The sequence below is a fragment of the Monodon monoceros genome, unplaced genomic scaffold, assembly GCF_005190385.1.
Source record: "Monodon monoceros isolate NGI ecotype Baffin Bay Population unplaced genomic scaffold, NGI_Narwhal_1 Super_Scaffold_15, whole genome shotgun sequence".
NCBI classification, from domain to species: domain Eukaryota; kingdom Metazoa; phylum Chordata; class Mammalia; order Artiodactyla; family Monodontidae; genus Monodon; species Monodon monoceros.
Window position 1 is genome coordinate 39,230,076 of NW_021703771.1, and position 25,243 is coordinate 39,255,318.

At 42.3% G+C, this 25,243-nt stretch overlaps 1 pseudogene; it reads left to right on the forward strand.

Annotated features, from left to right (window-relative positions):
* Positions 1 to 24,775, forward strand: LOC114895886 (annotated as a pseudogene).
* Positions 24,776 to 25,243: the final 468 nt, after the last annotated feature.

Here is a 25,243-nt window from a genome sequence, read left to right on the forward strand (position 1 = left end):
ATGTCTCACTATGCTCTTCGGGGGCGGATCATGGCATACTGCAACAGCCTGAGAGCCCTGCTGGACGATTTCCCTACCATCAGAGATACCTTTTTCGTGGTGGGACAACCACAAGAAGAGAAGGGGTCGAGGGACTCCAAGGAGGGCCTCAAGCCTGACCCCAGGTGCAGAATTCTCTTTAGAGCTTGTTATTCCCCCTCCCCATCCCACTTCTCCTAGGGGAGAGGTTTGTTAAGTTTGGTATGGAAATCTTGCTCCCTTTAACGTATTTAACCTTGATCTTCTGGTCCAGAAAGGGAAAAGAAAGAGCTAACACTCCAAGAATAAGTGTATCTTTGTATTTGAATGCAAAAGGAGTCCTTTGTTTATGGGCTGTTTGACTGCTTTTTCAATCTATGAAGTTTTGTTTACCCCTGGAGTACCCAGAGATTTTCATCAGTCACACCCTTTTACATAGGCCAGCATCTAAAGTAAGCAAACAAATAAGTAAACTTAATCTTGAACTGTTTCTGGCTTCAAATATTTTACTCAGTGGAGTAGAAGAAATATTCAGGAAAAAACAAAACAAAACAGTGATACTCCAGTGCTTTGGATAAATCAGTGTCCTTCCGTACTTCACCGACAGAGAAAAAAATATATATGTAGAATGATATTAAGTGATAAGAGTGGAGCTGCTTCCATACCTCCTTATCATGCCTTATCCAGTTTTCCAGATGTTCGTAATTCAGCCTACCTAGAGTTCACTCACTTGGATGGAGGAGTTGGCATACCTGTGCTGTAAGTGACCAAATTTCCTTTGAGGAAAAAAAAGGGGGGTATTACACAGTTACACAGCCTCCAAGAGGGAGCAAAAACACCCTATAGGGTGAGCTGCCTTCCCTCCTTACTCTTTCCCTTTTGGCATGGACACAGAGTTTAGTTCTGAGTAAGAGTAATAATAAATATGATCACAGAACAGAAAGATGGAAGGGAATTGAAAGACCATTTGTATCAGACCACTCTTTCACTCACTTATCATTCATGGATTATTCAACCATTATTTGTTCAGTGCTTAGTTAGTACCAAGTACTTTGTTATGTATACTGGAGTTTCAAAGGTGAATAAGTCATTTTGACTCTGGCAATAAATTCAGTCTAGTGGAGGAAATCTCTATAAACAAACAAGTCACTTCAAAGATTTCAAAGATAACATGTTAGAGTTATGTGAAAGTCCTGTGAGGACACAAAAGAGGAAGTGTTGAACTCTAGCCCAGGGCCTCAGGGAGAAAGTCAAAGAAGAGGTGACAAGTAAGTTGGAGTTCACCAAGGAAAAGGTGATGGTAGAACAGACTAGAGAATGCTAGAGAATCAAAGAAGTTGAGTCTCTGCCCTTGGCTGACTGAGAGCTGGCTATCAAAATAGTGGCCAATCTGACCTTGATACTTATAAGATGACCAGTTTGTGGATTACCAGTGTTTTGTCTCATGAGCCCAGCCAGTACATTCACTTGGGTAGAATTCAGGATTTACCTAATGGAAGAATGCATTAGAGAGAGAAGCAGGGCAAAAAATACCTCAGGAGACTGATAATTTTGCTGAAAGTTTGACTGGACATCTATTGCCCAGTGAGGCTGAAGTGCATCTTTCTTTCATATAAAAACATCACAGGATAATCCTCTAAGACTTCTTAGTTCCATTTTCTCATCCACCCAATAGCCATGTCAACCATTTATAAACCCAATCTACATTTGGATCAAATTTTAAAAGTAGTTTACAGAACTCTAACCGTGAGTTCACTACATTCTTATTTAGGATAAATGGATTAAGGAAGTCTATTTTGGTTTCTAATCTGTTTTATTTGCAGCCACCAAATAAGGAGGTCAGGATGTAGAGAGGGAAAAAAAAATCTCTCCAACTTGCAGGTTTTGCTCTATTCCATTATTGGGTTTTTTTGTTCGTTGTTTTTTTTTTGTTGTTTTTTTTGTTTTGTTTTGTTTTTGTTGTTTTTTTTTTTTTGTAGATCATGTGTGTTACCTAAAGATTAAGGGAAACAGTCATTTAAGTGGGAGAGGCTAGAGCCCTAAATCGTCTGGTCAGTTAATGTGTGATCATTTCAGGACAGGGCTTTGGTCTAGGAAAGTGTGAGCAAAGGGAGTGCCCACCCAGAACCCAAGTCATATAGTCAGGCAGTGGATGAACAGCAACTGACTGATACAGATTCAGCAATTCTCCACTACACCCATCTCCTGCTTCCTAAAACCTCTAGATTTTAACATGTCCCTTTTGATACACTCACATGAAATGGAACATGGAGAAAGGAAGTTCTGTCTTCTATGGAAGTTTGGAAAAGGTACTGTATATAATTCTAACGCTAACCCTAACCCTAACTCCAAAGTCTATGATTCCATGCATTGAGTATTAATAAGAAATGAACCTCAGCCACAAGAAGGTATAATAGGGAGAGTCATGGCCCAAGAATTAGAATGTTGGACTTTACCCGGCATAGTCATAAGTTGTTCTGAGGTCTCGGGCAAATCACTTTTCTTCAATCTCTGGACTTCAACTTTCCATCAAATAAGTGAGGAGATTGTAGCAGCTCTCTGAAGTTAAACATGCTAAGTTTCTTAGTGCTAAATTGTCTAGAGCTTTATTCCAAGGAATAGGACTGCTCAGGAAAGACTTGCTGGGAAAGGAGCCATCTAAGAATGTTCATGAAATTATCACTGGGAATCATCCCAGGTCAAGAGTACCTAGAGATAAAGGGACAGAGTTGAGGAATGAAGGTCACGGAGAACAGAGGTCCTCACCTTATTCCTAAAATAAGGAGTTGTGTTAGATCAAGGATAAGAAATGTTTTATTTTAAATGTCAGTTCTGTGTCCTGCTGTATTAGTGTCCTGCTGAGGATTCTAAGACATCCCAAACTTGTGATATTGTTGTGATTGATTGGCAGTGTCATACCATGGTCAAGGAAAGGGAGAAAGGAGGCCTCCCTGCTTGTGTTTGCCATCCCCTTGACTAGAAGAGCCCCATAAATTCTGTAGGTTTAAAATTCTAAGATGCTACTTAATCCTTAAAGGCTGTAACATACTGTTTAGCTTTAGCAGAGACACCTGCCCCTAAACCAGAACCTAAATAGAAGAGGAGGAGCCAAGGGAAGCTCTCCTCCAAAGAATGATGCCCCTTGAGGGTTCTATGTCCTTCATGGCTCTAGAGGAGACTGGAGTCTGGAGACTGGGATGACACTTGGCCACACTCCCAGGAGCCATGACGCTGGCTGATAGAGGAGCAAAGAAGGGACAGAAAGAGAGGACACTAACATTCAAGCCCCTACTGTGTGACAGCCAGATCCACCACTATGCCACACTGCTGCTTTATGAGGATTAGAAGAAAGCACGGTTTCCCCCAGGCAGGGGTAGCCCCATGCCAGGGTGCAGAGCTTGGCAAGTAAAGTATAGGCTGGATCTCAGCCGCTGCTGGTTGCCTCAGGGCACAATCTGAACAACAGTACATGGTAGCCTTGGTGCCAAGCACTGTATAGCAATGAATTAGACGTGGTTCTTTCCCTTCAGGCAAGGGGAAATAGGCAATTACAGTACGTTGTGATAAAGAATAAGATTAAAGTATAATGAAAGCACTCACCAGGAAATATTCAGTATTATCTGAAGGAGCAGGGAGGTGGGGATGAGGAGCTAGGTGGGCTTCAGGGAAGAGGGGACACTTAACCTGGGTCTTGAAGGATGACTAGTGTTTCAGGTGCACAAGGAAGAGAAATTCAGTTCATGCTGGGAGACCCGCATGTGTAATGGCACAGAGATATGAGACAGCATGTGGACCTCCCAGTGGCTCCTGTCCAAGGTATGTGAGGATGAGTTGGGGAAGCAGAATGTACAGCACGAAGAGCAACCATCCAGAAGTCTGCCATTTGTCCTGCAACAAACAGGGAGAAGGGGGCAAGATGATTGTCAGCGACCATTTAGGGACCTACTAAAACTGTACAGACAGGAGATGTTTAGGAAGTGAAATCAGCTAGGCCAGGTGCTAGATTTAATGCAGAACTGAGTGAAGAGAAGGAAGAGGAATCTAGGATGTCACCCAGAGTCTCTGGCTTGGGTGAATAAAAAGATGGCAGTGTTGCTGTTGTTTAATGGGTACAGAGTTTCAGTTTTGGAATATGGAAAAAATTTTTTCTGGGCATAAATGGTGGTGATGGTTGCACTGCAGTGTTAATATACTTCATGCCACTGAAATGTGCACTTAAAAACAGTTAAAATGGTAAATTTTATGTTATATATGTTTTATCACATTTTATAATGGAGGAAAAAAAGAATGGTAGTGCCATTAAGAGGAGAGATATGGAGGGGGAGATAATGAATCACAGCTCAGAAGCCCCTGTTGTGAATTTCTTCCCTTGGTCTCCCAGCAAGTCTCAGACGCTTCTTATTCTGGATGTTTTCCACTTTCACATACTTCCATTCCTCCACGCTTCTATCATAGCATCATGCTCGCAGGTCTAGCTGCCTCTGGAATGTAAGATCCTTGAGGGCAGAGATTGTCTTCACTTCATATCCTGTGTGTGTGCCTGTGTCTTTGACCTTGGTTTGAAAGGGAGGATGGGGAGGGGAGGGTGAGCCCACAGGAAGTGGGGGCAGTTCCAGCCCCTTTAATTCAATTATGAAATAACAGACCATGTCCTCATCTGCTGCTGGGAATTTGGTATGAGGCTTAAGGAAGACTTGGAGCTGTTGAAAAAGGAAATGGACATGAGAGCTGATCAAAGGAAAGAAAACCAATTTTCCCTGGCATGACATAGCTCAGGCTGGAAACCATTTTTTTGTTGCTGCATCAATGCAATTAGCGGTATGATTTCCTCTAGCTGTGCTCAGCAGCATGCAACTAGAAGCAGAAAGCAGACTAGCTAGAGGGATCCAGAGCCGGGGTTTTCCTAGATAAGTGGGTCACGAGTACAAAAGAGCAGAGAACCGAAGGTGCTGGTGGGAGAGTAGTTCATGTGCTTGGCTGTGAGACCCAGTGTGGGTAGGGAAGGGAGTAGTGGGGGTCAGAGTGGAACTGACAGATGGAAGGGGAGGCCAGAGGGCTGGATGACGTCAAGGAGCATATTTTGTGGGGATAAAGGAGGTTTAGTGGGAGTGAATGAGTGAGAAAACTGGAAGAATAAAAGGTTGAGCCGGAAAGTAGGATATTTGAGTTTAAGTCTTTAGAGGTTATATGGTTCCAGGTGATGATAAGGTCTGGAGTGTGGCCCTGGAATGGGCGGTGAAGGAGAATGGAGGTGAAGGGGGTGATGTCGAGCAGGTCAAGGAATTGTCAGGCCACTGAGTTGGTGGGCCATCACAAGCGGGGAAGATTCCTCCTTGCAGGGCTGAGAACCAGGCTTTGCTCCTGCACTGAGCACCGAAAGCTTTCTGCTGCCCTCTCTGTCCCCCTTCAGTAGAGGGCTACCTGCTGCAGGCAGGCGTAGAAATGGCAGGAAATAACGGATGAGAAGGAAAGGATAACATTTGGTAGAGGGCCCTGTGGCTCCAGGAACACATGTGCTTCTCAGAGGTCAAGACTGAGTTCAGCCACCCTGCTGCCCGCCCCATGGCCCACAGACCTGTGTGCTCAGACACGGGCCTTATGACTTTTTATTGTTGATAGTGTTTCCTTGGGGCACCTTCAAACAAATAATAGAGATAAGATGAGCTTAAGCTGGTTTTGACCTACTCCAGGACAGGATAGTCTGACTTTGTGGTTGCTGAAATAAGAGAAGTTCTCCAAACTAACACCACCACACTTTGTTCCTGAGCTTCAAATTACCTGATTAAAACCCTGAGACTTGAGACTACTCCAAGTAGAGTTTTAGTAATTTAAAAAGTTTCATATTCAGAATGTTTGATATCGAAAACATTCAGCCCTTAGTTAAAATGAATTACATTTTACTTTAAGAAATGGAAAGGGTCATCTGAGTCTCTCCTAAGGACCCAGAAATAATGACAGTCAAAAAATGCCCCTATGATTTCCAAAAGGCTCCCTAGAAGGTGAGACCCTCCCTTTGAGAGTCCTTGCTATAGACAATGGAGTGGGAATGGAAACTGGGTACAAGAGAGCAATGGGATCAATAGGACCTGAGGGATAAAGAAGGAAGCATCTAAAAATGACTCCCTGGTTTCTGGTTTTGAGGACTTGGGGGTTGTGTTTCTTTTAACACAGGAGGAAGCCCAGGATCGGGGTGCGGGTAGGGGTGAGGAGTTCAGTTCTTGCCTTTTTTGACCGAGGTGCCCTGAGGCACTGCCAGCCAAGGCGGAGCAAGTTGGGACTCTGGAGCTGTGGAAGGGCTTCAGAGGAGCTGGAGACATTCTGTTTCCCAGGCCAGGTAGTGGGTACCTGGGCTTGTGTGAATCCTTACACCAGACATATGTGAATTATGTATTTGTATGTAAACCAGTAATGAAGAGATAGCAATACTGCTGCCTAAGAAATGATCAAGTATTTGAAGGAGGAAGAAAGGAGGAAGAAGGAAAAGTGGGCCAGAGTCTAGAGAACCTGGCAGGAAACGTGGTGGGGGGAGAAGGAAAATAGAGGCTGGTCTCCAGAGCCTGGATTCTAGAACTAGACAGACCTGCGCTTAAATCTCAACTTCATCTCTTAGGAGCTGGATAGGAAAGATCTACGTAGCCTGGTAGGGCCTCAGTTTTCTCATCTGTGAAACAGGAACGACATAGGAACATCCCAAGGTTGTCGTAAGAATTAAGTGAGAAAATGTCACCCGAGGTATGGTGCTGGCACTTAATTTATGCCCTCCGCTTCCTTTCTTATTACACCTTTCCCTCCCCCTGTGCCCACTCCTTCCTCCCGATAACAGCTGAAGCTAAAACCAGCCCAGCTGCTCTTCTCCTGTTGAGTTATTTATAACTGTAGCCACTTGTGAGCAGCCTGAAAAGGAGGGCTGCTGCCCTTGGGCTTAGACGCTGGGTGTGTGTGTCACCACAACGTGGGCTCTGGGGCTGTGGCTGGAGGGCAGTGGTATAAGTTCATGCCAGACGCCCCTTTTAGAAAGAGAAATGCTGTACTCCCGGAGTTTTCTTCTCATGCCGCAGGAGTTTTCAGCCCTGGCCGCGATGTTTGCTGCCTGCTGACGGGAAAGTCTTCCTCAATTTATGGTTCATACCCCATCCTTCCGAAGTGCTGATTGTGTTCAAAACTCTGCCTGAAAAGGTTTGTATTTTTTTATGTGTGCCAGAATGGAAATTGGCTTTTTTATGTCCCACAGTTAAACATATCAATTTCAGAGAATATCTCTTGTTTTTTTTTTTTTCAGGAACACCTAATAACTGAAATCTCACAGCTCCTCATGTTTTTGCCTGCTTTATTATATTTTTCCCTTGTGCCTCATTATTTCATAGTTCTGTTTCTCCATGGTCATTACTGAACACTAATTGGAGCTTCCGACATTCCTTATTAATCCTTAATTTCCTCCACAACGCCAAGAAAATCCCACCCTGATGCACTGAAACTGAGGAGAGGTTGAGATCACACTTAATCACAGTCATTAGCTGGTTCCTGTTTTTTGAGGGGTTCCTCTAAGTACCTCATTTACTGATAGAGGGTGACCATTAAAAAAGAGTAGATATAGAAATACATAAAGCATTCAAGTATTAGTTAAATAAAATGCAATGTTGAAAATGGCCATTTGGGAACATTCTGATTTTTCTTTGTAAGTGAAAACCTGTTTAGCAATTTAGGTTTCTTACCCTTCCTTTTTTCCCCCCAGGTTTATTGAGGTGTAATTAACAAATAAAATTGTATATATTTAAAGTGTACAGCATGATGATTTGATATACATATACATTGTGAAATGATTACCACAGTTAAGCTAATTAATACATTTATCACCTCACATAGTTACCTTTTTTTTGGAGGTGAGAATGCTTGTCTAACTCTCTTAACAAATTTCAAGTATAAAATACAGTGTTATTAACTATAGTCACCATGCTGTACATTAGATCCTCAGAACTTATTTATCTTATAAATAAAGTTTGTACCTTTTGACCAACATCAGCCCATCTCCCCCATCCCCTGGCAACCAACCACCTTTCTATAAGTTTGACCTTTTCATTTTGATTAGATTCCACATATGAATGAGATCATACAGTGTATGTCTTTCTCTGTCTGGCTTATTTCACTTAGCATAATGTCATCCAAGTTTACCCATGTTGTTGTAAATGGCAAGGTTTTCTTCTTTTTTATATCTAAATAATATTCCTGTGTGTTTGCATGCATGTGTGTGTGACGTTTTCTTTATCCATTTATCCATCTACTGGACACTTAGGTTGTTTCCATATCTTGGCTATTGTGAGTAATGCTACATGGAGGTATGAATAATCTTCTTGATATACTGATTTTATCTCCTTTGGATATATACTCAGAAGTGGGATTGCTGGATCATATGGTAATTTTACATGCAACAGAATGAAACTGAATCCCTGTCTTACACCAATCACAAAAATTAACTTCAGGTGGATCAAATACTTATCTGTAAGACTGGAAACCATAAAATCAGAGAGGAAAACAGGGAAAAAGCTCTTTGACACCAGTCTTGGCAATGATTTTTTGGATACAACAACAAAAGCACAGGCAACAAAAGCAAAAATAAACAAGTGGGATAACATCAAACTAAAAGATCTCTGCTAGTAAAGAAAAATCTCAACAAAAGGAGAAGGCAACCTACATAATGGGAGAAAATATTTGCAAACTATATATCTGATAAGGGGATAATACCTAAAATATGTAAGGAACTCATATAACTCAATAGCAAAAGCAAAACAAAGAAAAAATTTTTAAACCAATAATCCGATTTTAAAATGGTCAAAGGACCTGAACAGACATTTTTCCAAAGGAGATATACCAATGACCAATACATAAATGAACAGGTGCTCAGTATCACTAATCATCGGGGAAATGCAAATCAAAACCATGATGAGATACCACCTCACACCTGTTAGGATGGCTATTATAAAAAAAGACGAGAAAACAAGCCTTGGTGAGGGTGTGGAGAAAAGGGGACACTTGTGTACCTTTGGTAGGAATGTCAACTGGTACAGCCACTATGGAAAACAGTATGGAGATTCCTCAAAAAATTAGAAATAGCACTACCCTTTATTTCATTCATTCACGGAAGAATTTTTAGGGTTTTTAAAAATATATAAAACTACTACCTTCTGCAGTTAAATCATAATTTTTCTCTTTTCCTTCACTGAATGTTGATATTTATGATCCATTGTTTGTTTTTCAATCATGTGTTTAAACTGTGTTGATAAGTAGTTATGTTTTGCTTACAGGTATTCCCTCAGGGCAATGTTGTCTGAATATGAGTCCCTGCTAGGAATTTATTTGTGACCCTTGTAATTCATTGATAGTTAGTCATACAAACACATTTTGATGTGTTTTTGGCCTCCAATGGCTTTAAACAAAGAGAAACACTTTGCTTTAATTCCCCAGCCGGAGTTACTTTGTCCAAAGACATATATAACCTGAGTTCATGAAAAGGCTTGTTCTTTTTTTCAGATATTAACCTGTAACTATTATCCTGTATTATACTGTGAAAATGTTTATCTAAATATTCTTGTTTAAATATATTATTCCTAATCGATGCTCATATATTTTTATATCCCTTTAGAAGCTTCTTGAAAATTATTTCCTTGTATTGATTTTACCCACAGGTAGCTTTTAGAGCCTTAAAGCTAACTCTACAGCTGATAGCCCCTCTCCATGACATTGTGGCCTACCTCTTCAGTTTGGCTAAACTTGGAAATCATCCAAATTTTGAATTTCCTCTTAAGTCCTAACCCTCTGAGAGGCGACTGGGGAGGAACTAAGGGTATTGGTAAGTGATTAAAGCTGATTAAAATTGCCTTCAATATTCAGTTGAAATTCCATGAAGCTCTTTTTTTTTTCAGCTTTATTGAGGCCTAATTGAAGAACAAAATTGTCATATATTTGAAGTGAACAACTTTATATTTGATATACATATACATTGTGAAAGGATTTCCCCCATCTAGTTAATTACTATGAAGCTCTTAATACCTGGAAAGACAGGACTAAAATATTTCGTCATAAATGACAGAAGGGCAAAGGGAAAGTCCCATTATATACTGCCTCCAAACGGATTGATTCCACATTTACAGGTTAAACCATGAAGTATGCCAAGTCAGAATTTGGGGGGCCTGGGTTTTTACCCTGCCTCTGTCACTTGGTTTACTAAAAGCTGGGCACTTTACTCCCTGGCTCTATGTTTGTCATCTGTAAAACAGGGGTGACAACACCTGTCTCAGGGAGATGTTCTGTGGATTAAAATCTGTAAAAATTCTAGAAGGATGTACAAGTCCCCATTAAATATTAGCTTTGCTTTCATTCCCTTTCCCCTTCTGGGCTTCGTGAACTAATGTGGCAAGGTCAAGGCCAAGCATTCACTGTCAAGAAGCTTGCAGACAGCCCTCAGTTAGCTAACAATGACCCGGTAGTCCTGTTAGTAAGAATAGTTGAGGCTTTTGTTTTATCTGCCCAGTGCTAATCCGTGAACTCTCACTCAGCACAAGTTCTCAGATAAATGCATGAGGTAAATTAAAGACACTGAAATGCTTAGTAAGCTGGGTTTATCAGAAGCAGTGAAACTGGTCTTACTATTTAAATAATTTGACTCCCATCCTAATTATGTCATTAGTCATGTAAATATTAATCAATTAACAGCAGTATATTATAACATAGTAGACAAGGATTTTAAAGTGTGAGAAGAGCCAAAGAAATGAGGTAACATGCCTATCTAAACTTAGTGGTCTTAAAACAAACATGATATAATCTGAATCTATTCCTCTCTGGGCGGTGCATCAAGGAAATGTTTGTGGGAGATTCTGACTTGTTCCACGAGGAAGATTGATGCCTATATCTGAGGAGAGGCAGCATGAAGAAGGGAAGGGGTTGGTGCTACCTCAGCAGAAAGCACAGAATTGTTGCAGGCCTACTAGCAAGTCTTCAGTATAAGCATCAAGAGATTACAGAAGTTCCAAAGCACTCTTAGCTCCTTTCCTTTTGCTAATCTGGGGACTGTCGTAAGGGGTTAACTCAGAAAATAAACTAAGATGCTCTGCAGTGGAGCTGGATGTTGGGAGGGTGTGGGGCTGGACTGTAGATGAGGGACAGGAGAAAGGAGGATGGGCAAGGAAGAATGCTATCCCTGCCCTCGAGAAGATGAGATAGAAGCCAAGGTAGGGCCAGAGCCATGTTTCCAAAAGAAGTCACTGCATAGGAAGTTCTGTAGCAACTGGGAGGGAAGAGCCCGCAGGGAGGGTGATCTGGGGGGACTTGTCCTCACTTGAATCAATGGAGAAAAATAGGAGGGCTTGTCCTAAAGGGGGACAAGAAAAGGATACTGGCAAAGATAACAGGCAGGACTACACATGGCCAGTCCAGAGAGAATGATGAACCCACCAGTGCAACACTGAGGGATAGTGGTAAATGAGGCCAAATTGTTGAAGACCTAGAATTGAGGATGAAGGAAATTGGTTTTTTACTATTTAAATGCTTATGAACCGGAAACCATTGAAATAATTGGGGCCCAGGCTTTCCAAGGTGTACAACTAGAGAGACACACCTTGTCATGTTGCCAGTAAAAACATTTGTGCTCCAGGGAGAATGTGCAAAGTTTTACATACTCTGCTTTGCTGAAAATAGATAAAGAGCAAACTGAACTAAAAAAAATTCCATTCTAAGATAATCATCTTTTTTAAAAGGCTAGGCTGCTCAGTTCCTGGCCTGCTTCCCAGAGGAGACAAGGAAAACTAAGGTGAAAAGAGGAGACGGGTCTGTTCATAGACCCACCCAACTCCTTTTAGCCATTTCAGAGCTGTTTGGAGTTAAAGTGACTTTTGAAGACTTATGTGCTTTAAAATATCTTTTAAAGAGACACTTCGAATTTCAGCTGTGGTCCTCCCACTTGACTGAGGAAGCAGCTCTGAGATACTGTGGGCTGGTTCTGTGGACCCTGCCAAATTTTCTCCTTCCCTGAAAGCCAGCAACTCCCTTTGGAGTCAGTGTGAAGCAGAGGGTGGAATCAGAATGTAGGAGTTTACGTTATGATTTTCTTGTAAAGGATTAGGAGGCCAATTAAACCCAGACACTACACACTGAACTCAGGGTTTCATGAACAAAATGTACTGGCTTTGAATATTCACATGGAAGCAGGGCCACTGTGATTCTGCTCTCTCTGTCTGATTTCCCAAAGGGAACCCTCCTGGGGAAAGGCACAGGAAGAGGCTCATTTGTTTCCCGGCGGAGGGTCTCCTCCCACCACCCCCATGACCACACGGCAACCATCTGCCCCCTCCTCACAGACAGGCTGCCTTCCCTGCCTGTGCCTGCCATCTCTGCTCCCACTGAGCCGTGTGAGCCCACAAGAAAGGCAGGCCCAAATGAGGACTGTTACCAGTGCGTAACAAAGAAAAGGTAGGCCCTCGTCCACACCTGTACTTTAATGATAATGCCACCTGTCAGCACAGAACAATTTTGCTGGGAAGTGATCATATAAAAGTGCACACACAGCATTATATAAACAGTAATGGAAATAATGAAAAGAGAAAAATCACCCGTAATCCAACCATTGTAACAAGTGAAATATTTTTATTTATCCTTACTTCCTTCTAGCCCTTGCCCAAATACATTTTACAGAGCTTTAATCACAGGGTATGTACAACTTCGTATTCTTTTTTCATTGTCATTGCAGGCAATGATAAACCTTTTCCCCTGGTTGCTGCATAGCCTGACAGAGTGTATTGCTTGTAGACCAGCCACGTTAGACCTTGAACAAAAGGCTCACTGACCATCACTCCTCTCATCCAGTGCAACATTCTTAAAGTTCTTGTACAATTTGATCTGTGACTCCTCTTCTGGTGGAAGTTCCTTTTCAGCCCAATATGACCATCAGATTTATAGAGGATTCATAAAAACTCTAATGATTGGCCCCAGTTCTTTTGTGGCTGGGAAAATACCCAAAAAACATTTTTCTGTGGTGTGTAAAACATCAAATGGATATGAAATCTGGACTGCTCATCTTTTCCTAAAGCCAAGAGCATATATCGCAAGTACATATTAGCAACCATTCTCAGACCTGGCTCTGCCCTGATCAGGCTCTCATGGACAGCCTCCCTGCTCCCTCAGTTCCCCTGCCTTCCATGCCAGAAATGTAGGAAGAGATCCAGTACCGGGCCAGATAGGGTACAAGGTTGCTCAAGTCTGGATGAGAGGTTGACATAGAGTAACTCCGGAAATGCTTCGTGGATCTCCCATCTCATTTCTGCCATGGGCTACAATCAGGGATGGTGATCAATTTCCACAATCCTTCTCTTCCCATAGCAGGGATGTCCTCTCAAGTAGAAAACTATCACTGTCCCCACAGGGAGCTGATAAGCATTTCAGATCAGCTGACATTCTGGTAGCCCTGGAAATGGGACCCACCCACCTGCCCCATCATGCTCCCTAAGGGCTTGTCATTTTCTTGCTGTGCTCTCCCATTCTAAGCAGCTCATTTCCTGAGCCAATAATAGAGATGCTAGTACAGCCATCTAGACCCAGGCCAGGTTCCTCAAACCAGTATTGAGTGCCCCAAAAGGCCTCTAACTTAAATTTCCATCCAAAACACATATAAATCTTTTGCAGTAAGGGTCCAAGAAATAAGCCAATTTAGGATCTCCCACATCTACTCCTGAAATGATGAGAATCTCCTAGAAGGATCTATGTATGTGTCTGTATACATGTATACATATATGTATACATATTTTTGCTTGCCTTGGATGATCCTGAGTCTTCTTTAATCTATGAGCCATTGACAGGATGAGCCAGAGACAGGGCTGATTTGAATGGCATGGCTATGAGAAATGAGTGCTGGTTTATAGTAATTTCAAGCCCCTAATAGACTTACTGAGGCCTATACTTTCCCATTCCTTGTAATTTCTCTTTTTCAATCTATTTAGAGTCTGTAGCCTTATAAACACTGAAACTTTCTTTCAACAGTATGTTCTTATTCTGCTGAAAAGCAAAGCAAGTTATTACATTCTGAGGGAGGAAGGAAGGAAGGAAAGATAAATCAGACCTTGGGTTCTAGAACATAAGGCTTTGCTGATCTTGCAAAACATATAATTAGTATACTCACAAACAAAGAGAAGTCAATTTAGGTAAAAAGTTAGCTTTGGAGGTGAAATGGTTCACAGGGTAGCCTGTGTTTCACAGTGAGTAAAATGTCGTCCATCTTCTAGGGTCTGAGCTTCAAGAGCTGCAGAAAATGATTGACAGCCTCCAGAGCCCCGAAGACCCCACTCTGGTGTCCCAGGTCCTCCTCCTTCGAAGGGAGGTTATGTTTCTGCAGTTTGACGCTGCAGTGAGGTACCTCATCCGGTAAGGGCTGGAGTGCTAATCCTGTCCAATAAATTCTGTGGGGCAGGTGTTTCTGAGTGATCATGGAGGGAGGCCACTCTTGGCACTATTAGATAATGAGCTTTAAATAGTCGGGGGCACTGCCGCTACCAAACACGTTCGGCTGCGGAGGCTGTCCAGGTGAACTGTGTTTTTGTTGGATAATAATATTCTTGATTTTATTAAATGTGATTTCAATATAGTTAGTTTGCATAACAGGCTGTTTTATTGGGAATCACATTTTTTATACTTCTGAAGATGATTTTTCCTAAGAGTTTTATTTTTTCAGCCCTTAATTACCTTTCAAAAACACAGAATTTTCACTGCACATCTGAAACCAATGGAAATCACCACCTGAGTTAAATTTATAAATAAGTTAATTTACCTCTGGCCTTGTAGATATTAAATACTCTGCATTCAAAAAGAATGTTTATTTGGTTAATTAATCATGACTGATGAAAAAATTAGCTTGGATTAAGAGTCACAATGTTTCCTGTATAAATAATAAGCTGTGTATGGGAAGGGAAGAGGTCAGGCCTGAGGGTCTCTGCTTATTCTTAAATTGTCAAAATTAATTAACTTCATTTGATAAATTCCCAGTGTGAGTATTTAGTCAATGAGGGGGACCTGGGAGGGCAGTGCTTTTATCTGTGGATTATAATCACTTCCCACCATTAGCATGAGTGTCCATAGAGAATAGGAATGTGGGGCTTGTACTGAACCATATTTTCTCTTTCTGCTCTGCTTTTTCTTACTCTGAGCATCATGGGAGTCTGGATTTAGAATGCAAATTCAGCAGGACAAAAAATCAGGCTAATTTGTTTTCTTTTGATTGACAAACAGCTTTGGGAGCTGTAGCTTTGTCAAGCACGTAGGATATAAAGGTTTTGACTAATTGTCATGATGGCCATTCATTGGCCCTCTGGGCTCTGAAATCTCAAGTCAGAATTTGCAAGGAATTTACATAGGATGAAGAAATAGGACTATACCCTAGAAGTTCTTCTTGGATTCCAGCTCCATGGAGTTCAGCTTGCTCCTGCTCTCCCAGGGGAGCCACTCTGCTTCCCCCAGGAACTGCTTTGTGGGGCTTTCTCTGCCCTGGTGCTCTCAGTCTGCAGGAATGGAGGGCACTGTGTCCTATGACTGATTTCAGTATATTCAGTATATTTTTCAGAGGACCTCAGAAGGAACCAGGAGTCCTTCATTCATAGCATTTCCTCCAGCCTTTTTTCTTCAGAGGTCTTTGGGGGTGTGTCTGTGTTTGGAATCACACAGCCAGGGAGTAGCAGACCAGAATTAGAACCTATGTGCATTTGACTCCAAAGCCTGAGAACTAGGACGGATGCCAGACAGCAGCAGGATTGATGGAAAGGGAGACTCCAAAGAGAAGGCAAGAGGCAGGAGGAAAGGAGAAGCTGAAAGATAAATGTCTTTCCGCTTGAGGATTTTACTTAGTGCTGAACCTGCAAGCAAGGAGAAGTCCTTAGATATCCAAAAGAGACAGGAAGCTTGGAGAAGTTCCCTCGCCCTTCCCAGAGCTCACCAACTGAGTAAATATGACTGTTTACCCCAGGGAACTTTTTGCTTATGTAAACTGAAGACTTCTTCAGAGTTTGAAAAGAAGGAACTCTTACCTGGAATGAGAACAGCATACTTCCATAGACCAGGGGAGGAGAAGAAGCATGTAGCTCAAGGACAACAGGACAGTGGCCCCGTAGGGTCCCTCATATCTGGCCTCTGCTTCTCTGTGGCATAGACCAGCTCAGATTGCAAGAAAGTTTAATGTTTCTAGGCACAAAAGTTTCACTCTGCTCCTGTCGACCTGTCCTCTGCCAAGGACCTGATAGAAATTGGTGCTGTCCTCCGATGGCATCAGAATCACATTGCCCAGGGCCTGTCATTCACCTCTGGGCATGTCCACCAACGTATAAGAGTTATTTATTAGCCAGTGCAAGAAATGCCTGAAGATTGAGCTTATCTTTAATTTCAGGTGAATTAATCATTTGCGCCAAAGGTAAATGCTTCAGTAGTACAGTTGGTTCTAATCAATCTCATCTGTTTAAGTTAGGGATCAGCAAACTACTGCCATAGGCCCCTGCCTGATTTTGTAAGGCCTGTGGGCTAAGGATGTTTGTTTTGTTTTTTCTTTTTTCTTTATTAATTTATTTTATTTTTGCTGTATTGGGTCTTCGTTTCTGTGCGAGGGCTTTCTCTAGTTGTGGCAAGCAGGGGCCACTCTTCATCGCGGTGCGCAGGCCTCTCACTATCGCGGCCTCTCTTGTTGCGGAACACAGGCTCCAGACGCGCAGGCTCAGTAGTTGTGGTTCACGGGCCTAGTTGCTCCGCAGCATGTGGGATTCCCAGACCAGGGCTCAAACCCATGTCCCCTGCATTAGCAGGCAGACTCAACCACTGCGCCACCAGGGAAGCCCTAAGGATGGTTTTTATGTGTTTAAATGGTTGAGGGAAAAACTCAAGAGTAGTATTTTGTGACACATGAAAATTATGTGGAATTCAAGTTTCTGTGTCCAGAAATGAAGGTTTTTTTTGGAACACAGCCAGGCCTATTCATTTATAGATAGTCTCTGACTGCTTTCACGCTAGAACCACAGAGTTGAATAGTTGCAACAGAGATTATATGATTCACAAAGCTGAAAATATTTACTATCTGACCATTTAAGAAAGAGTTTGCCACTGCCTGATTTAAAGGATTGAATTCGTTTGAAATTCAAGAATGGAGGGAAACCAGAAAAAAAAAAAAAAGTCCCTCAAAGGAATTCTGTAGGACAGAATAAAACATATGGCATGCAGAGTGCCACTGATCTGAGTGTATTATTGATGTTCAGAGTGAATACGGTAAAAAGGAATTTAAGGAAATAAACCAAAGGTACCTTAACTTTCTGCAATAAGCCTGATTTAAGAGATCATCAAGCAATCTCTCAAGAAGCAACACCAATTTCTTAGTCCTCGAATTTGTGTTGGTTTTCTCTTCATTTTTCAATTTATCTTTATGCTCACCTAGTTTGAGTGTCTCTGAACACACAGATATTAAAGTGTGCTTCAGGGTTATCTGGGGATTTCTGGGCGACACAGAGAAGGCCCCATGTGCTTCTGGTCTCCAGCGCCTGAGAAGTGAAGAGCCACAACTTTTGCCTGGCCTCCTCTGGCCACTTTGCAGGCGTTTTTTGGGTTTCATTTTCTTTTTCATATCCTTGCATCCAGGAAAAACCCTAGCATGTGTCCCATGAATTCCCTGCTCCCTGTGGCTACAGCCAGCTTGCCTGGGATCGCATTATGGCTGACTCTGTCACACACAACATGACTGGTATTCTAGGAAACCCTTGACCGCTTATTGACAGTAAGGCAGCTGGAGTGTGGCAAAACAGTTTGGAGAATGTGATACATCTATCCTTGTATTTTAGTGGACTGCTGGGGAGACCTGACTTTATTAGGGGCTAGCAGTTGGCAGGTGTAGCACTGGCACAAGCAACAAGCTGACCTTTCATTCCTATGAGTTTCCCTGTATCTTGAGTGCTGCTGGCAAGCTGCACTGGTCAGACGTACCCCAGCAGAAGGCTCAGGCCAGGTTTACCAACTGAGGGTCTGAATGAGTTGTCACAGTGAGCTGTTTTCAGTATTTCTAAAAACATGATGAAAAAGACACGTTTGCCCAAAAGTTTTGCAGGTAAAGAAAATGTCACATTTCTTTCTTTTTTAAACTGGAATCATAAGAACGAATGAGATAAGGAGCAGAGGGAACTTGCTTTGGTTGAGTTCCCGCCATGTGCCAACTCCATGGAATAGCAATCATATCACCATATTTACAGATGAAGAAATAGAGAGAGAAGTTGCATAACTTGCCCCAGGGTCACAAGCTTGTTGTAGCAGACCTTACATTCACAGGGTTTTACTGACTCCAGTGCCCTGTTCTTTCCTTTATATCATGTTTCTTCATCTCTTCCTGCAGCTCAGAGCTTAGGCTAGGTGTTTATGTGGCTTTGAGTTAAAAACAAGAGAATGCTTAATTTGGTAGAAAAATCTTTCAAAATATGGGGTACATGGGGAGGAAGGAAATAAAAGAGGATATAGTGCTAAAAATCTTAAGTATCATTCTGAGACCCCTTTCTATACATAGCATTACATTGTACAGCTCCCTAATAAGTAGTACTATTGATAAAGGAGAGATGGGACCTATCAAGGACAGTGATCTAGACTGAAGAATTAGGAACGTGAGGAAAAGGTTAACCAATGATTTGATCAATGGTGGTGCCTAGAATCTGACTCTCGTCTCTCTAGAGAGTGTATCATGTGCTATGGTTCTCTAGCTTAGAGTAGCAGTCATACTTACATCTGAACTGTATTGATATTTTTTAATAGTCTCCAAGCATCTATAAATTAATAGACCTAGTACGTGTTTGGGGCTCTAAAACTCTGCCAAAAATTGTGGTTGTTTGTGGCACTTAGTAGTTAAAAGTTCTGCACAAACTTACCAAGATAAGAGAGCAAGTCAATGTTCTATGTTCTCTTATGTGAAAATCAGTCTGGTGCAGCCACAAGAGGAGACACAGGAGAGACTCAGGAAAACAAAATTATTATACTCAGTTCCTAGAAACATCCATCATGCCATGTCATACAGGGCCACAGGTCAGGAGCAAGGAGAGTGCTTAGGCCATGACCTGGAAAGGCAAGGCAGGGCAGAGGAACAGTTTAAGATCGGCTACTTTGAATAATTCCAGCGGGCTTTGGGCTGTAGGAGAGGTCTCTAGTTGCCTGTTAACTAGCCCTGGGATGATTAAAGGAGAGAAATATTGCCTCCTGGGTTGCAAGGGTCAGAGGACATATGGCTCAGATTGGTTAGTTTGCATATCAAAGGCATGCTGGGCCCTTAGCTATCTCTAAGAATTGGCTATGCAGGGAAGGGCAGTCTCTCCCCAGCCAGCAAGGTTTTTTAAAGATGTTAAAACATCATAATAAACAAAAAAGAAATTTTAAAATATAAGCAATACAGTCAACAGTAAGGTACGAACAAAGCTGGACCCAGAGGCTGAGAGAGAGAAAATAATTTTGTGGATTGGTGGGAGAAAAGCATAGGAATGACATGGAAGGAGTCAACCAGGAAGAGGTTTGTGGGATATTGGGCTTCTGTGCTCTTGATTTAGGCTGAATATAAATGTTTCCATTAGAATACTCTGCTTTTTGGTACTGTTGGCTAAAGAAAAATGCACAGCCTAAAAGTTGCAAATGTTTTATTCCGGGAACCTTACTGAGGACTATAGCCCGGGAGACAGTCTCTCAGATAGCTCTGAGGATCTGCTCTGAAGAGGTAAGGGAGGAGCCAGGATATAGAGGAGTTTTTACAGCAAAACAACAAAAAGAGCAAAAAACCCATGTGGTTGAACATCAAAGGACTACTGCTAATCACAAAAAACAGACATCACAAGTTAATGATTTTAGTGATTTTCTGTGTATGGGAAGATGCAAGAGTCTGGACTCATTAAAATTATTTCTTAGATATGCATCTTACCTATCTAGGGCCAGTATCCTGTTTTTCTCTATCCTGAATTCCCCTCAGGGTGCATCGTTGGGGGGCAGCTGTATCGGCTGATGACTTGGTGGCAGGCAACATTCTTTGTTTAGTGGAATGGCAGGTGACATTTTTTTGTCTGCAGTACCATTATTTTAAGAAGATATATACAACCTATAAGGGAGGTATATATATAGAAAGTGCCTTGGGAGTTTAGAGGAAGGTCAGAAGTAGCTGGATAATGAGCTCTGCCTCACTGGGCCCTACTGGGCTAGAAGGTCAGACCCATGGGGGACCCATCTTTGTATCTCAGACAGTTCCTGACACAGTACCCAGTACATAGTAGATGCTTGATACATCACTGTCACATGGGTGTTGAATGAATCATGGGCCTCTTGGCAGGGCTCATTGAGAATCATGAGAAAGCATGTGAATGATATGAGAAACAGGAGAAAATGTTTATATATCCATTGAGCAACTCCAAGCGCCATCCTTGAGCTATCAGGGTAAGTCAAAGTTTTTATTCAGTGTCTCAGTATATAACTGTATGCAACTATCTTTTGTTAATTCTCACAAAAACGTGAAAAGGGTGGTATGATTTTTGCACTAGTACAGTGGTTTGATATGCAAATAATAGAGTTACCTTTATCTGTCTTTGAACTTAAGTTCATAAGCCCCTACTTCTGCTGACAAAAAGATTAAACTTTTCAATTCCATGTCATTCAGCCACATTTACAGTTTAAAGTAGTCAGTTTGAGATATAAAATCAATTAATTCAAGATTATCCCCTTTTACCTTTGTTTTAATTGCCTCCTCTTTACCCTGTTGGTGAGGGAGGGATTCTGCCCTAAGGTTATGGGGATGGCCAAACACATGACACTAAATACTGGACAGATGGGATCAACAGCAGTTTACTCGTCACATGTACTCACAGCTGAGGGGAATAGAACATAGCATGCCATGCAGGGCCACAGAGGATTTGTACTTGTGACCAGAGTGAACAACTAGGGGCTTGAGAGGCAGGCTTTGTAGTATCAAGAGGATATAGTGCTTCCTGGCTCCCATAGGAGGATGTGATTGGTTCATTTGAATAATTTTGTGGTCTGGCAGGGAACTGAAACCACTACTTGGGGATAAGCAGGGATTGTACTTGGTCCCTTTGATAAGGAAGTTTGTTTGACTAGGGGACCTTACCCGTGGGAGCAGAGTAGGCAGGGGAACTTATAGTTAGGTCATTCAAAGCCCTCCCAATTTTACCAGATGTCAAGGCAGCACTAATACTGGACCTTAACTTAAGCCTTACGCCACACCCTTCTCCTCCTTTATCCTTCTCAGAGGTGATCTAAATTCCTGGGGGTGCTTATAAATCATCCCAGCAGTTGAAGAGGAGTGGCTACCTCACCCATCTCTGTCCAATCCCAGATCTCTTCTGATTGGCCTGCTGCTCAGCACCCCACTTGGACACCCCCTTGTGGGGTCTCAGGCACTCCTCAGGTCTTTCCACAACGCTTGACTATCTGCTCATCTCTGGGAGGCTGCCTCATTTCCATCAATGCTAACATCTCCCTCAGTCATTGCTAATCTCCTTTTTCTTTGTTTTTGTTTTGTTTTGTTTTGTTTTTGCAGTACGTGGGCCTCTCACTGCTGTGACCTCTCCCGTTGCGGAGCACAGGCTCCGACGCGCAGGCTCAGCGGCCATGGCTCACAGGCCTAGCCGCTCCGCGGCATGTGGGATCTTCCCGGACCGGAGCACGAACCCGTGTCCCCTGCATCGGCAGGCGGACTCTCAACCACTGCGCCACCAGGGAAGCCCACTAATCTCCTTTTTGATATCTGCTTTATGCATGACTTGGCAAAGCCCATGGAGGACTTAGGCAAAAGATCCCTTCTGTCCTGGGGATCTTTTGGATCCCCCCGAAACTGATCCTGTTTCATCATCTTTTCTTGGGCATCCACAAGATCTAAGCTCTAGAGACAGTCTTTCCTTGCTCGCTAAACTCATTTCCTTTGGGGCAAGAAAATGATTGTGATTTATCAAGCATACTTCCTTCTCTGTGACTTATGGTATAAATTTCATGCTCTAGTCTTCAGGATTTTTGGTTCTTGATATGCAAAGCCAAGTTTTGTTCAAAACAAAACAAGAAGCTTTCTCTCTCAAACCCCAGGCTCTTATTATTTAACGTAAAATTTGGTTTTACATATCAGGAATTGCTGTCTCAGCTACTGGTCTCAAAATAAATTCAACAACTGATGTCTTTGTTCTAGAGCTACAGCTCAGCTGTCCAGTACAGTAGCCACATGTGGCTATTTTAATTTAAAAGTTTAAATTAATATTGATTTTGGTGATATAAGACTTAAAATTCAGTTCCTCAGTCATGGTAGCCACATTTCAAGTGCTCAACAGCTACATGTGGCTAGTGGCTACCATATTGGACAGTCAAATATGGAACATTTCCGCCCTGCAGAAAGTTCTGCAGTTAGACCGTGCTCGTCTAGAGGATAGCTACCTTTCCCTTGAGGGCTGTGAATTGTGAGAGTGAAGGGCAGTGTGTAAAGAAACGGGAGTGAGGGATGACGTTGCTGAGGAAGAAACCTGTTGATATCTCAAAATGTTATCTTGCTCCAGTAACCTTGAAGAGAGTTTTGAGCTTTAGAAACTTGAGTAACTGCTGTTAATGAGATTCCCTTCCTGTTTTAGTAGAAGAACATTTTTGGCAGCTGGAAATGCTCCTGCCTACCAGTCTGTCACAGATGACATGTAGCATGGGTTGCCGCCACTGAGCAACTCTCTCATGAAGAGCATGTTTGCTTCCCAGCTCAGCTTGCCACAGCCGCTGGATCCACAGAGCCTCCAGGTGTGTTGAGAGCTATTTTTATACCAATCAAAAGTGCATTGTGCTGGAATGCCCTTTAGCCTTGGTAGGCTCTCCTTCACTCACGTGGTAGAGTGGGCTAGGCCCCCATGGCCCGCTTTTATTCCCAGTCAGGTGCTCTCCCTCTAAACCGCTCAACAGGCTAATTGGGACAACAGCTTATCTGCTCACAGCTGGTAACAAAACCAACACCTGATCTCTTCCATGTAATAAATAATAATGATAGCAATTACGATACGTAAATTAGGTCAGCAGCTGAGTTGTGAACAGCCCGGTAACAACATGCGTTATCGAATGTAATCCTGGCAACTATTATTGCTCCTAGGCACTAACTATATTACCCACCTGCTACAACTAAAGAGTTTGAGGTTCTAGAAGGCCAGAGATCAGACTGCTGCATAGTCATGGCAACACTAGGTCACAAACTGTGTTAGTTATCTATGGCTTCAGAGCAAATTACCCCCAAATTTAGCAGATTGACACAATAAACATTAATTATCTCATATAGTTTCTGAGGCTCAGGAGTCTGGGAGCAGCTTAGCTGGGTAGTTCTGGTTCAGGATCTCTCATGAGGCTCTGGTCAAGGTGCTGCACCTCTTAATGGGAAGAGAATCAAAGAATTTGTGGACCAGGACTTCCCTGGCAGTCCATTGATTAAGACTTCGCCTTCCAATGCTGGGAGTGTGGGTTTGATCCCCGGTCAGGGAGCCAAGATCCCACATGCCTCGTGGCCAAACAAACAAAACATAAAACAGAAGCAATATTGTAACAAATTTAATAAAGACTTAGAAATGGTCCACATCAAAAAAAATCTTTAAAACAAAGAATTTGTGGACATATCTTTTTTTTTTTTTGGCCTCACAGTGAGAACTTAGTTCCCCAGCCAGAGATCAAACCCGTGCTCCCTGCGGTGGAAGCTCAAAGTCTTAACCACTGGACCCCCAGGGAAGTCCCTGTGGGCATATCTTTAAAACCACCTCACAAGCCCAGATCTTTTGACTCCAAAACCTCCAACTTAATGTTTTTATGTTACAAAGCTAAGCCAAGTAATGCCAGCATCAACCCCATGTAAGTCTCACACTTCTACCTTCCATAGCTACAAGACAGTGACTCTTGGCCCAAGGCTTGACCCTCATTTAGACCCGAAGACAGGGTTGGACCGTGACCATTGGGCCTGCTCCTGCTGCCTTTGAGTGTCGCCTGGGATTAGGTGGATGCAGGTGTCCTGGCTCCCTGCTACCTGAATCAACTCCAACTCTAGGAATTGTCTGAAGCCAGTACCGAGTCTGGAAGTGTAGAATGGGGTCAGGTGGACAGGCCCACTATATCCAGGACTGCATGTCATGCCCCAGGGAGTAGGGGATGCCTTGGCTGTTGGACAGTGATGTGGAGAAGACAGAGGCCCATGTGTAACGTTGTGACATTGGTTTTGAGTTGATGCCTAGAACTGGAGCACAATGGAGATAAAGGACAAATATTTAAGGTTTGTAATATTGAAAAAATTTGAGTAAGTTTACTTTTTTTGATTATAAATATGTACCATTGGTTTTATACTATTCTGGGACTTTGAAATACTGGTGTTGACTATTTACACTGAAATCTTAAGTACCCTCTGTGTTTAGTCACTTTCTGAAAAATCAATTTAAAAAATAAGATTATTACTCTCTCCTGTGCATCATCTGGGACTATCCATCAAGAACTATTTCTACATAATAGAGAAATCATCCCACAGTGTTTTGGTGTGCAGACACAGACATCTTGTTCATATACAAATGTCTATTTCTTATGGACATTATTATGCAGCATTATTATATTTATTATTTGGTTCTTTTAGGCATTTGTGCTGTTCCCTTGGAGAGCATTTCTGGAAGATGGAGGACCATTTCCAGTTACAAGTAGCAGCCCAGATACCCTAGAATATAAGATGCAGGTAGGATAGGTCTTCCCACTTGTCACAGAGAGAGCCGAATGCAGACTGCAAAGCAGGTGTCATTGGGTCCGTAGGTCTGATCCTTCATACTCTAGTCAGCGGTGAATATGAGATAAGCAAGGTGTTTGGTTATGAAACTGTAAACCCAGTGCTGCAAGGTGAGTCATGTTTTCTTATGACAGAAGAAAATCATGGTTTCAGCTGGCATCAGACTTGAAACAGCTGAAATACTTATGGCTAATAATGATCTGGGGGAGTGGTCATCCATTTCTGGTCACTCTCGGGAACTCTTAGAGTAACTCCCAGGCTGGCAGTTCAGAGACGTGTGACTACCGACCAACCTACAGTAGTAGGAAGAGAACTCTTTAAGCAGAACTCAAAGGGAGAATTTCTTTCAATTATATGTTTCCCCCTGATTATTTAAGCAAGTATTATTGTGTTTTCATTTTTTTAAATAGAAAATATTTAAAAAGTATT